Raw genomic sequence first — 15,315 nt, forward strand, 5'->3', positions numbered from 1 at the left:
TCCTCAACAACTTTCTGTCTTGGAATGACATTTCCAAAGCAGAACAGGGTGGCTCAAGATCTAGGGCCAGATTTATCAAGCTCCCAGTTTGCATTTCTTAAATAGCAATTTTTAAGAAATCGCTATTTAAGAAATGCAAAATGGGATATATGAAAATTGCAATTCGGTAAGAGCGATTTCTTAAAATTTGCAGTCGTAATTTGCGAGTTACAAATACAGAATCGCAAAAAATAGCGAATCAGTATTTGCAAATCGCAAATTGCGAAAATGGCAACCTGGAACAGCCTGATGACATCACAACCAGGAAGTGATTCAGTCCATGCTGCTTCCATAAGCCCCACACACACGAGCAGGCAGAGAGACCCAGCCAATCACCAGGAGGCAGTCTTGATAACCAAACAGGACCAAACAGGATAATGGCTACTAGTGGGAACGTGAAGGACAAAGGAGACAGAAAGCGCAAACTCAAATTCAGTGAGCAGGCATTGGAGGTGCTCACCGAGGAGGTGGTCAGGAACCAAGACAAACTTTTTGAAAAACACTCAATACAGGTACCTGAAAGTGAGAAGAGGAAACTGTGGTCAGACATCCAGACCAAAATATGCTCAGTGGGTTTTTCACAGCGCTCTTTAGAGGAGATATGCAAGCAATGGTACGACTTGCATTCACGTGCCAAAAAGAGGGTTCACACGCACCCTGAAGGAGCGCCGGAGGAGGAGCACCCACCGAGACACCATCTACACCAATGGAAGACATGGTGGAGTCCACACTCCTTCCTGAAGCTGTCAGTGGTGTTACTGACATTGACACCTCAGGCACACCCAGCACCAGCAAAGGTAAGGGCAGTAATGATGTGTTTCCCCATATGTGCATGTACAATTGGACCTTAGAAAATAGCTATGGCACTGTGCAGGGTGACATGTAGTCTATGCCACATCTTACAACCGACACAACAATGCCTCATGGGAGTGGTAGTCAACACCCCTAAAGTGCAACTACCACCTAAATAGCAAGATAGTGTAAAACCAAACACAGAAACAACACAAAAGACTCTAATTGATACTATGCCAGTGTAAATTTAATACTATTATGCAACTATTTGAGTAGTCATCCAAGAATGAAATGCTGCACATTGTTGTTGCAGATGTTCCATTCCCTGATGCAGCAGAAGGTGGAAATGTGGGGGATAGCTAAAGTCAGCCACAGTCCGACTCAAATACCAGTGAGTCCTTCATACAAGCACCAACTAGACGCAGGGCAAGAGTGCTACCCCTCCGTGAGTATAACCAGGACTCTGATGAAATGCCAGATGATGTACCCACGCCACCCCCAGAGGCTAGAAGCACTGACAGACAGCAGTCCCTGCCCCAGCGTCAGTCCACTCCCCTCAGGAGGCACCACGAAGCAGGCAGACAGTGCATAGAGGAAGGTGAGGGCCCATCAGTGTTTGGTGGCCTTGAGGCTTCCATGCTGAAAGTGCAGTGCCTGCAATGTAAACACATGAGGTCAATGCACAGGCAGTTTCAGTTTTACAATGACAATATGGGATCAATGCACAAGCAGTTGGATGCACTCAATGAACACATGGTATCGATGCGCAAGCATTTGGAGTCTCTCAGTGAAAACATGTGCAAGCTGTATGAGGTACAGTAAACAGCAGCAGAACACACAAAGAAGAAAACAAATGCCATTAGGGAACTCTGCACTGTGATGCAGCAGGACCATGTCAGCAACCTTAGGCGCCATCACCAATTGATGGGCAGGTTGGATGGGTTCTGAAGATCTGTGAATCGGCTCACTACCACAACTGCTTTGATGTCACGACATGCTGTGGGCATGCAAGTGGAGATGGTACATTGCAATCAGGACATTGCACAGGGATTGGTGCAAAATACCAATGTTTTGGAGGCAATGCAGACAGCACGAAGTACTACAAACAGCAAACTAGGTGGTGAGGATAGTGAGGAGCTCTCTAGCCTTAGCAGAGAGCAGAAAGCTCTCTAGCCTCACAACCCCTGTGATTGATCCTAGGCATCGCAGTACCAGACACAGTACTGTGTTTGAACCCGCGACAAGAGGTGCCACAGAGTCCACGGAGCACTCAAGTGGAGTGTGTGGACCTAGGAAGTAATATTGAGAGGTACAGGGGGCTTGCATATGATGTAGCAATGCAGTGATACTATGATGCTAATAGTGTTACACTGTAACTAGCTCCTGTATGTGTATAGTGCTTACCTATGTCCTAATCACACATATATTACCTGAAGTCAAAGCAATAAAGATGCTACCTACAGCAATACATAAATGTTGAAGTTGTGTTGTCATTACTTGCATCAAAAATAGTTGTGCGTGATTTCAGCATGTCTTTATCTGCCCTCTGCTGCACTGCTTCTGTCTGCTGGCTGAAGGGGTGGCAAGGGATCCCCCTCGTTGTTGCGATGTTGTGCAACATAGCACATGTAGCCATGATTTTCCATGTGTTTTCAGGGCTGTATTGCACTGCACCACCACTTCTGTGCAGGCATCTGAAACTGCTCTTCAGCAGGCCGATGGTTCTCTCTACAATGCTGCATGTCGTACTGTGTGCTGCATTATACCTCCTTTCGCTTGGCATGGCAGGGTTCAAATAGGGTGTAAGTATGAACCAGCGCACTGCATATGCACTGTCTCCTAGAAAGACAGAAGAGTGACATGAGTATTTGTTATTCTTGACATCACATATACATCAAGGCAACCTTGTCAACTATTACATTACCAAGGAGGTATCTGTCACCAAACTCCCCAGCAAGTAGTCTTGTATGTATTCCACTGTGTCTGAAGATGTAGGAGTCATGTGTTCTACCTTGGTATCTGGCCACAAGATCTGTAATAACGTTGGAGGCATTGTTTATGACCTGTATGTTCATGGAATGTGTACTCTTTCTGTTCTGATACACATACTCTGTGACCGATGGTGGACAGATAGCTACATGTGGCCCATCAATGCAGTCAATGACATGTGGGAATTGAGCAATCTGGTAGAACTTGTATTTGGTTTGTAGCACTTCCTGTGGGGTGTTGGGGAATGTTATGTGCTGATGGATTTTGCTAAGCTTGGCATTGAGGAATACATTGAAGAAGCATCAAAGCACACTCTGTGAGACACCTCCAGCTGCTGCTATGACCCCTTGATGGCTCCCTGAGGCTAATAGGAGCAGGGAGCATTATATCTGCACATGGGTGGGTATACTATTGGTCCTGTGTGCTGCACTGCAGTAGGGGTTGTAAATCAGCTATCAGTTCAAGTATCATGGCTGAGTTTAACCTGTACTTATCATATATCTCCTCTTCTGTCCAGTCAAAAAGGGTGATGTACACTTAAAAAATGTGTTCTTGTCTCCTCCTCCCTCTCCCCAAACTTGCCAGGATCCTCATCCTCTTCCCCGTGACGTAGAGTGCAGCCATTGTGGAAAAGAGGCTGAGTCATTCTGGGCCTCTTTATATAGGTTACATCTATTTACCACCTGATTTCAATTCATGGTAAATTGCACGTGCAAAAAGCCATTCTGCGAATATTTGCAATTTGTGAATTGTTGATGCATTGTTTTGTGATATGGAATTTGTGATTCGCATTCTGCGATTCGCGAATTTAGGTCGCAATTTGCGATTCGCAGAATGTGACCCACTAATTCATGTAGCAGTTGCAAGGAATCGCTATTTTTGCGAATCCTTATATTTTAACTGCGAATGCCTTTCAGACATCGTGGAAGGCGATTTTATATTCACAAACGGTGAAATGTACCAATTTGCAGAGTTTTCAAATGCAAAATCCTTTGATGCATCTGGCCCTATATTCATGACGGGTCTCTATGTCTCAGCCAAATTATGTCTAGCCAAAAGCAGGAATCTATGTGCTCTTTGTATCGCAGACTCCCAGTTCCAGGATCCCAGCTCCGGGAAGGAGGATTTAAAGAGGTGTGTAAAAAAAAACAAGCATTGTTTCCTTCTGCACCCATCCTTGATACCTAGCACACAAAGATTAATGCAGCATTGTGGATTTTCTAGCTCATGCAATTTCTATTGCATATTCACTAATAGAGAATCATGTTCACTAGCTTGGGATTTGATGCAGTATACCTCAGATTCTGCAATTTCTGTCTGCTCTTCAGCTATTGCTAAACACTCCGATATATAATTACAGGCCTTCCATACCTTCTGTAGAGCACTTTCTAGTTTCCTTGTAGCTGCATTGATCTTAATGCTATCCCTTTCAGTTTCTGCCCTGTGCACCATCATCTTCTAATACATGGCTTCTAGAGTTGGCACGTCCCCACTTTGCAACCCTACCCGAGAACAACAGGAGAAGGTGATTGGCATGTCCGAGATCAAAGCTTGTGCTGAGAATTACTTTAATTTCAGAGTCTCCACACCTAAATCCCCACTGACATTACACATTAGCTTTTTAACCATCTGTGGAACATTAATAATGACTGCCCATAATGCTAGGTTTGTAGCTGAGATCTCTGAGCCCCCACTGCTACCTCTGTTTGAATTTTCCTCTTAAATGTCAGTGGACACATCAATAAGAGAATAACATGGCTTACCAATGTCTGTTTCTAAGAAATCCAGATGAATATTGTGAGTATTCACTGTGTGCAGGCTGTGACATTGTCAGATGAGCTCAATGCTTGCCCCCACTGAGCCCTATCCATACATCTAATTTTGTCTAAATTAGCATTCTCATTAACTATCCCAGAAACATTGATATCTATATTGGCATTTCCTCCTCTTTAACTGAGCCCAGCAGCTGTCCTGCCCATGGGAATGCTACGTGATCATGATAGGGGAAGTGTTGAGGATGCAGTGGTATCTACCATAGTCTTAAAACTGTGAGTCTGTTTGGTATGATCAACAGAATTACATTGTATAGTGCCTGGATCAACTTCACTGCCCTTCAGACCTGAACCTGCAGTTATGGCTATATTTATACAGTGCTCAAACACCCCTCAAATCCCTGATCCACACGTAGCTCCTCGTCTGTTGCCCCTGGTCTCGTAAGTGCAACATATGTGCAGCTGGTGTTCATGAAAACAGCATTGTCAGTATCAGCAGAGAGGGGAAAAGACAGCAATGGAGGCTTTAACAGGTCTTCCTGAGTATTCCTTTGACTCAGCTGAGTCCCTCAGCAGAGCTGTTCACCTTCCCTCTGCTGAACGATCAGTGCCTCCTATTCTGGCTCCAGGCCATGGACTTGACCCACACAATGATCCGCAGCCCAATGCAGAAACACCATCCAACTGTCCAGCTACCCAGTGGGAGAAAGGTAAGATGTTAGGGCTTTTTCATACCAGCAGAATCTGCGGCTGTTGAAAGTGGAGTGTAGATCAGAGAGCAACCTTGGTTCCTTGACACACTGGGAAGTGACCTTTATTGTTTCTTTACATAAACATTACTAGAACTATCTCTGCTATCCTGTGGGACCTCCAACAGTCCAATTTAGAGTTGTCCACTGCCCCTGTGGACTCTACATTGACAGGAACTATTTTCATGGAGGTTCCTGTCTCTATTAAATGTTTGAAGAGCAATACTGTCAGATATGATGAACAGCCAGAAAACTTTTTTTAAATGTTTTGTTTTTCAAAAACAAACTCACAAGGCAGGAGTTTTGTTTTTGAAAAACAGAAAGAATAATGGGCCCCACATACTGGGAGTTTTCTGATCTTTCTCACCATGCTCATCTGGTTCCTAGTATATCATTTCCTGATCCACTTGACCTCTTGTGACCTGGTCCTATCAGGCCTTCTTATAGCCATTGTATTCCTGATTGGATCATCTTGGTCCTCCTGGTCCTGTGCCACAGATTTTGTAATTTCTGTCTGTTCTTCAATAATTCTTATGCTCCTAATCTTGCTTGTTGTCCAGAATCTGATCCTGATCCTATTTGTCCTCATTCTTCTATACAACTGATAAAGTTCCTCCTAGGTCTAGTCATCCTAGTCCTGGCCATCTTGGTCCTCATCTTCCTGGCTATCTTGTTCTTGCCCTGTAGCCTGGACCACCAGGATGTGGTAACCCTAGAGCTGATGTCTGTGGTCCTCCTCCTCTTTTTCCTTCTGATTTGGAGGAGAAGCCCCTAGTCCTTTGTTTACTGGTCTGGTTAGAATTTTTCCTTCTGGCTTTAATTGCTTGTGTGCCTGGTGTCACCTCCCTGGCATTCCTGGTCATGTTCATGCTATTCTTGTTTTTCATAGTTCTTGTTCTTCTCAAAATGATATGGCCATTGAACCTGATCCTTTTGGTTTTTGGTCCTGGTCCTTATAGTTTGGTTTCTCCTGGGTCTAGGTCTCATGGACCTGGTTCACTCATCATCCTAGACTTAGGGGGTCATTCTGACTCCCGCCGGCCGCGGTAACCGCGGTGCCGGCGGGAGCCACCAGAATACCGCTGCACGGTCAGAAGACCGCCGCGGTTATTCTGTGTTTCCCGCTGGGCTGGCGGGCGACCGCCAGAAGGCCGCCCGCCAGCCCAGCGGGAAACCCCTTCCCACGAGGAAGCCGGCTCCGAATGGAGCCGGCGGAGTGGGAAGGGTGCGACGGGTGCAGTAGCACCCGTCGCGATTTTCAGTGTCTGCATGGCAGACACTGAAAATCTTTTAGGGGCCCTCTTTCGGGGGCTCCTGCAGTGCCCATGCCATTGGCATGGGCACTGCAGGGGCCCCCAGGGGCCCCACGACAGGATGGCAGTGAGGGGGTCGGAATCCCCATGGCGGCGCAGCAAGCTGCGCCGCCATGGAGGATTCCACAGGGCAGCGGAAAACCGGCGGGAGACCGCCGGTTTTCCGTCTCTGACCGCGGCCATGCCGCCGTGGTCAGAATGCCCTTGGGAGCACCGCCAGCCTGTTGGCGGTGCTCCCGCGGTCCCCGGCGCCAGGGTCAGAATGACCGCCTTAGTCTCATTGGTACCAGTCATCCTGGTCCTTCTTGATCTGGGCATTCTGAACCTTGTCTTGCTGCTCATTTGATTCCTAATACATCAGTTTCTGGTCCACCTGGCCTCGCGTATGTGTCCTGATCCTCTTAGGCCTTGCCTTTTTATACCTTGTGCTCCTGATTAGATCATCATTGTCCTCTACCATGTCCTTGTGGTTCTTCTGGCACTGCAGCTGTTAGAAGTGGGGTCTTTGGTTGGCAGTCAGGTTACCCCCTGTCCAAGCAATGACCCACACTCTAGTTAGGGTAAAGGAGAATCACCTTCAGTTAACCCCCGCTCGTCCCCTTGGTAGCTTGGCATGAGCAGGCAGGCTTAACTTCAGAGCAATGTGTAAAGTAATTGTACCAACACACACAGTACCTTAGTGAAAACACTACAAAATGACACAACACAGGTTTAGGAAAAAAGTTAATATTCATCTAAACAAAACAAGACCAAAACGACAAAAATCTGACATACACATGTCAAGTTATGAATTTTAAAAAGAATAAGAGTCTTAGGGCCAGATGTAGAACGCGTTTTGTATGGAGCAAACTGTGAAAATCGCAGTTTGCGCCATGCAAAATGCACATCGCGATGCACATTCCCATTTTGAGACCAACTCGCAAAATGTGAATGCGACTCGCAAATAGGAAGGGGTGCTCCCTTTCTATTTGTGACTCGCACTGCAAGGCAGAATTGTTTTGTGACAGAGAACGCGGTTGCAAAGCAGTTCACAGTTACCACCAATGTCACACTGGTGGTAACCCATTGGCAAAAGGGAAGGGGTCCCCATGGGACCCCTTCCCCTTTGTGAATGTCACTATAAATGTGTTTTCAGAGCAGGCAGTGGTCCAATGGACCACTGCCTGCTCTGAAAAAACAAAACCAAATGGTTTTGTTATTTTTTTGTATTGCAACTCGTTTTCCTTTAAGGAATCTCAGTGGGGTTGCAAAATGCGACCCACCTCATTAATATTAATGAGGTGGGTCTTTGCGACCCCCTTGAGATTCGCAGAAGGTGTCTGAGACACCATTCTGCATCCGATTTTGCGAATCGGAAATTGCGAGTCGCACCGACTCGCGATTTCCGATTCGCAAAATCTTTTTTGCTACAATATGGCCCTTCATCCTTGGAAAACAGTGAGAACGCTGTTATTTCACAAACGTACCTGTGTGGCATCAAAATAAAGCTGCACGGGCGAGTGTGCATGGAAAAAAGCCAGTGATGCGTCAATTTCTCACCCACAGGCGAGAACTTGAATCATTCCTCCTTTGGTTGTGTCAGCGTGTGTCGTTTCTTCAATGCTTTGATCTGGATGGGCACCTCGGGTCCGGGCAGGCTTTTCATTGATTTTCCACACCCAGCGATGTTGCGTCGAAATCTGGTTGCACATTGTCAAGAAACCGCGCTGCGTGGGTACTTGCATCAATAACAGTGTCATTTCTCCAGCTGTGTTGCATCGATCTTCCAGCAGCGAAGCAGGTGGAGCGTCGATTTTAGCCGCAAGGCTGGCGAAGCATGGATCAGCTGCAAGGCAGGTGGTGCGTCAAAAGTTTCCCCGTACAGCGGTCTGTGTGTGGATTTCTGGTCTTTTCCACCAGCTTCACCTTTAAAGGACCCAGAGAGAGGTTGGGGCAGCACTTGGAAGCCCGGACTCTCAGCACAGCAGAAATTCCAAGTGCTGCATAGAGAAGTCTTTGTTGTCCCTGAGACTTCAACCACAGGAGTCAAGCTCAGCTCAAGCACTTGGAGATTCTTCTCAAGCAGGAATGGACAACAAAGTCCAGTCTTTGTCCCCTTTCACAAGCAGAAACAGCAAATAAAGGATAGACCAACAAAACACAGTCACAAGCAGAGGCAGCACTTCACCTCAGCTGTTCAGCTCTTCTCCTTGGCAGACGTTCCTCTTGATTCCAGAAGTAATCTGATTTTCAGGGGTTTTGAGTGATCTTCTCATACCCCTTTCTGCCTTTGAGTTAGGCCTACTTCAATGAGATGTCTCTGTTGTTTTCAAGATCCTGCCTTGCCCAGGTCAGACCCCAGACACACACCAAGGGGTTGGAGACTGCATTGTGTGTGAGCAGGCACAGCCCTTTCAGGTGTAAGTGACCACTCCTCCCCTCCCCTCAAGTCCAGATGGCCGATCAGGATATGCAGGCCACACCCCAGCTCCCTTTGTGTCACTGCCTAGAGGAGAGGTGCCAATAACCCAACTGTCAAACTGACCCAGACACGGAATCCACAAACAAGCAGAGTCACAGAATGGTTTAAGCAAGAAAATGCCTACTTTATAAATGTGGCATTTTAAAACACACAATCTAAAAACAAACTTTACTAAAATAGGTTTTTTTAAATTGTGAGTTCAGAGACCCTAAACTCCATATTTCTATCTGGTCCCAAAGGGAATCTGCATTTTAATAATATTTAAAGGCAGCCCCCATGTTAACCTATGGGAGAGATAGACCTTGCAACAGTGAAAAACGAATTTAGCAGTATTTCACTGCCAGGACATGTAAAAAACATAAGTATATATCCCACCTTTAACATACACTGCACCCTGCCTTGGGGCTACCTAGGGCCTACCTTAGGGGTGCCCTACATGTATAAAAAGGGAAGGTTTAAGCCTGGCAGGTGGGTACACTTGCCAAGTCGAATTGGCTGTTTACAACTGCACACACAGACACTGCAGTGGCAGGTCTGAGCCATGTTTACAGGGATACTAATGTGGGTGGCAGAACCAGTGCTGCAGGCCCACTAGTAGCATTTGATTAACAGGCCCTGGCCATCTCTAGTGCACTTTACTAGGGACTCCAGCATACATCAACAACCTGGGAAACAGAAGCAAAAAGTTAGGGGAGACCACGCCAAGGATGCCAAGTCTAACAGCACCCAATAGTCAGGGCCCTCTTGGTACTGATTCTCTTTCTCTGGGTTAATCTTAGCCTTGTCATTTTGGTCCTTTTCCTCCTGAATATTCAGGTCCAGCCCCCTTAGTCGTCCTGGCTCTGGCGGTGCTGGTCTTCCTGACACTCTTCACACTGGTCCTGCTGTCCTTCAGTCCTGGTCTTTCTGTTCTACATGGTGCTCTGGGCCCTGGTCCTATGGTCTTGGCCTGCATACTCCTTTGTTCTTCTTGGACTGCTGAGCCTTCGAATCCTCCTTGCTTTGGTACTTTTTCTCCCCCCTGTGGTCCTCCTGGAATCACAATACTTGCCCCTCATTCTGTTACACATTTTTCCAGCCATCTTGTGCGAAGCCCTTTGACCTGGACCTCCAGTGTATGCTCATCCCAATCCTGATGACCATGGTTAATCAATCAATCAATCAGGTTTTTTTGCAGAGTGCGGCTAATCACCTGTCTGGGTCTCAAGCTTTGGGTGTGGATGGGTTCTGTGGGTTGTTCAAAGCACTGGATGGCCAGTTCAGTCGAAGGGCCATGCCTTCAAGTTCTTCCTGAACTTAGACAGAGAGGGAGATTGCCTGAGATGAAGAGAAAGATAGTTCCAGGTTTTAGTGTTGAGGTAGGAGAAGGATCGTCCTCCGGCTGTGGTCTTGCAGACCTGAGGGATGGTGGCCAAGGCCAGGTGAGTGGAGAGGAGTTGTCTTGTGGGTGTGTGAAAGGCGAGGCAGTTGTTGAGGTATACAGGTCCTGATCCTCCTTTTCCTTCTGGTCCTCCTGGTCCCCATACTCAAGGGGCTCTCCTAATCCTTTGCTTTCTGGCCCTCCTGGTAATGACCCTTTTTAGTTCATCTCGTCCTCCTTGCTCTGGTCCTCTAGGTGCCCTTGATACAAGTCACCTTTTTCTTTCCAGTCCCAGGCCTACTTATCTTGGCCACCTGGTACTACTGGCCACTGTTATTCATGTCATGATCTTGATAATAGTCCTCTTCAATGTGGCCCTGATCCTCCTGGTCCTAATTCTTCTATTCCTTACCCTCATGGTTCTGCAGTAACTTGTCCTGGCCCACCACAAATCATCCTAGTATGTCCTAGTTATGATATGTCTTGACCTCTGGTTCATCCTAGTCTTTGAACTTCCTGTCTCTGCACTGTGAGAAAACAGGGCTGATTGCAGAGGCCCCCTAACTTTTTGCCCCCATTTTCCACATTATGCTGGTGTTTTCCTGACTCTGATGGTGCCCTAGGTACTGCTAACCAGTCCCAGGGCCTGTGCTCTGTGTAAAATGGATATGCAAATTAGGCTAATTATAATTGGCTAAGTTAACCTACCTATAAGTCCCTAGTATATGGTAGTGCATGTAGGTTTAGGGACCACAGCATAGGTGGTGCACACCTAGGTGCACTGCTGAGGTGCCCAGTGTCATTTTAAAGGCAGGCCTGCCTTGCTGGCTGCTTTTAAATTAAAGTTATATGCAAATTCGACTTTGGAATTAAAAGTACTTCCAAAGTCTTAAACTACCTTATTTTTACATATAAGTCACCCCTAAGGTGTGCCCTATGTGCCCCTAGGGCTGGGTGCCATGTAACTATAAGCAGGGACTTTATAAAAATAGATTTATAAGCCCTGGTGAGGTAAAAACAGCCAAATTTGTTTTTCCCTCCTTGAAGTAAATGGCCTTCATAGGCTAGAATGGGCAGACTTTATTTTAAATTTTAAAGTCTCCTTAAATGTTACATACCAAGAATTTAGTATCAAATTAATTGTTGTAATAAATCCCACAACTTCCAGTTGTTGGATTTAATATAACTCGTTCAGGTAAAAAGTTTAGACTTTACCTAAAAAGTTGCCAATTTCAGCTCTGCATTGTTTTTGCTGCTGTGCTCTGATTGGCCAGCCTGCAGCAGCTTCTGCCAGGCTGCCTTGATGAGGTGTGAAGTGGCCTGGCTTCACACAAAGGAATGTGCTTGGGGGAGAGAATCTCCCCTCAGCAGATGGTGAGGCAGGAAGGGGGAGGGCTGCCAAACTGGTCTTCAAAGGCAGAGAAGGACATCTGGAGCACCCAGCAACACCCCCACATCCTGCAACCCCAGACAATTAGGTGCCCCCTTGATTAGATTAGGAGAGGGCAGGAGAGGGGTGTGTTTATGATTTTTAGCCACACCAGTGGGTGGGCTCAGCCAGATGTAACCTCCAAAAATCAGATTCATCCATGTTGGATTTTTAGAGACTGTTGCCTTCTGGGATGGATTTTTGCCACACTTCCCAGGAAGTGGTCATCACAGGGGGACGACCCTGTCCCTGATTGGAGAACCAGGGCCCCCCTGCTTTTCACCCAGGAGCAAGGATAAAACTGGCAGACCTGCCCCCACACCTCAGATCCCCACCAAATTTCAAGAAGAAAGAACTTAAGGAGAAGAAGGACTGCCCTGCTGGACCCCTGGCCTGCACCTGGAACCTGCACTCAGAAGGACTGCACCAGCTGCACACTTGGGCTTCACCACAAGAAGGACTTTGCCTGGCTTCAACTGGTTCAAGGAGGGACTCCCTGTTTGCTACAGGTGAAAAATTGCTAACCAGAGTCCCCTGCACCAACTCCTGAAGAAAGCGACCAGCTGACCACTGTCCAGTGGCCAAAAAGGAGTTTGCGCCAGGTGCATTCTGGGAGTTGAAGTCCGCACCACCCAAGGACCATCACAGAACTTCTGGACCCTTGGGGTGAGCTGTGGACCCCAAAAGAACCTTAAAAGAACATCTGGGTGAAGCCCCAGAAGTTTGGAAAAGATTTGAGAATTTTTGGAAAAAAGCTCCAGAGAGGGACCGACCCGCCGCGGAAATTCTAGCCGGCTTGCCTCAACCGCGACCCAGCCTGACTTCGTGGTTCGTCCCGGTAAAGAAAAACATCCAAAAAAGAGACTAAGTCCGAAGGTAAAAAGTTGACCGGGACCTCCCAGCCATCGAATCCGAGAAGGGCTCCATGGACGTCGGATCAAGATCCAGGTTTACCCCGGTCGAAGGATTTTTATCTCGAAAAAACGACTAAGTCCGAAGGTAGAAGTCTCCACCGAGGAAACCCACATCGCGTATCCGGACAAGGGCTCCAGGAGGTCGGATTCGACTGGCAGGTTCGTCCCGCTGAAGAAAAATCTTCAAAATAAAGACTAAGTCAGAAGGTAACTTTTTAACCAAGGCCTCCCGCGACCTGTAGCCGAGCAGGGCTCCATCGCGGTCGGCCTGAAAGTTTGACTTTGCCCCGGTCGAGGTGCAACCAGATGACCCGATTGGCGCTTTTTGTTTCTAAGCGCTAGAAAAGTAATAATTCTTTAAAAATTCATATCTCCGGTTCCCTTTATCCGATTTTATTCGTTTTGGTGTCATTTTAAAGATAAAAATATAAACTATTTTTATAAATTGGTTTTGGATTTTTAAACTGTTTCCTGTGTTTTATTTAATTACTGTTTTGTGATATTTGAATGCTTTACACTTTGGGGGTGATTCTGACCGCGGCGGACGGCAGTCGCCGCCCGCCAAGCGGTTCCCGCCGAAAAACCGCTCCGCGGTCAAAAGACCGCGGCGGTCATTCTGGCTTTCCCACTGGGCCGGCGGGCGACCGCCGAAAGTCCGCCCGCCAGCCCAGCGGGAAACACCCTTCCCACGAGGACGCCGGCTCAGAATGGAGCCGGCGGAGTGGGAAGGTGCGACGGGTGCAGTTGCACCCGTCGCGAATTTCAGTGTCTGCAAAGCAGACACTGAAATTCTTCGTGGGGCCCTCTTACGGGCCCCGCGGCACCCCCTACCGCCATCCTGTTCCTGGCGGGAGAACCGCCAGGAACCGGATGGCGGTAGGGGGTGTCAGAATCCCCATGGCGGCGGAGCGCGCTCCGCCGCCATGGAGTATTCTCAAGGGCAGCGGGGAGTCGGCGGTACACCGCCGACTTTCCGTTTCTGGCCGCGGCTGAACCGCCGCGGTCAGAATGCCCAGCGGTGCACCGCCAGCCTGTTGGCGGTGCTACCGCCGACCTCCGCCATGGCGGTAATTACCGCCAGGGTCAGAATGACCCCCTTTGTCTCCTAAATTAAGCCTTGACGCTCGTTGCCAAGCTACCAAGGGTTGAGCTGGGATTAATTTACTGAGACCTAACTGTACCTAGGTGGAGGTTAGTGGCTTGTTGCTAGGTGTAGGTACCTACCTGCCCTTACCAATAACCCATTTTCCAACATGCACTTCCTAGTCTGTCTGATCATCTTTTTTATGTACTAATGCACCTAGGGGCATAGTTACAAGAGGCTTGGGCCACTGGAGTGTCACTTATTTTGTTTTTCTGGCAGTGCAAGCCTCTCAACCATACCTCTCAAACATATCTATGATTCCACGCAAAACCACTTTGAGTCGCTTTTCATGGCCTCACAGATATGGAGTAAGGCAAGCCAGTGCAAGTTGCTGCATTGTCTCACTCTGCGCCAGGGGGGTGTTCCGTGGACATTGAGATGGGTTTTACCATGCAACACACATGAATTTTGACACTGCCCCAGATTAACAAGAGCCTGTAAACCTGGGTTGGTGGCAAAACCTCATGTCTCCTTTTTTCATGTGTACTGCATTCTCTCAACGCCTCTCAGGATTGTTTTGTGTGGGAAGGCGCCCCTTCCTGCACCAAAACAATCCTGCATGCAACAATCCTACATGCAACACAGGCACCCTTGCACCATGGTGCTACGGTGACTGTGTTGGCCCTACGCAGCCAATTATGCATCAGAGAAGGGGGAAAGGACAGAAATTAACTGTATTTTGTAAATGCAGTCCATTCCTGCCCTTTCACATTGGCTTAGGGCAGCACAGCTAGAAAACTTGTGGCGCTTCCCTACGCCAATCACTTGTAAATATGCCCCCTAGTCCTTTGAATCCTCTGTATCTGTTTCACAGGCTCCTAGTCCTAGAGCTTTTCACCCCCTCATCATAATTATGAAGCACGAGTCCTCCTGGTTCTGCTCCCCTGGTTTACCTAGTACTTTGCTTTGCCTTTCTGCTCCTGGTTCTCGTGGTCCATGTCGCCCTGGTCTTAAACCTGGTACTCCTTTATCTGGCCCTCCCGTATCAGGTCTTCTGGTGCAATTCGCACTGGCCTTGGGTTCCCTAACCATCCTAGTCCCCTGGTCCTCCTGCCCCATCTTAGTGCTGCTAGTCCTCCTGGCCTCCTGGTTTTCCACATTGCTCTTGTCCATCTGAGCCTGTTTCCCTCTATCATGATCCTCCCAGTAATGATCCTCCCAAGTCTGGTCTTCCTCATTCCTCCCTGGACTGGGCCTCCTTGTTCCCATGTTGGAGGCTCTCTGGATCATGTAGTCCTTGTCATACTGGTTTAGGATCCCCCTGAGGCTGACCATCATTGACATTCGGATCCTTGTGCCACTGGCAAAAAAAACAGATGATAGATGGACTGCAGAACAAATCAAACATTCACT

Source organism: Pleurodeles waltl, chromosome 10, assembly GCF_031143425.1.
Source record: "Pleurodeles waltl isolate 20211129_DDA chromosome 10, aPleWal1.hap1.20221129, whole genome shotgun sequence".
NCBI lineage: Eukaryota > Metazoa > Chordata > Amphibia > Caudata > Salamandridae > Pleurodeles > Pleurodeles waltl.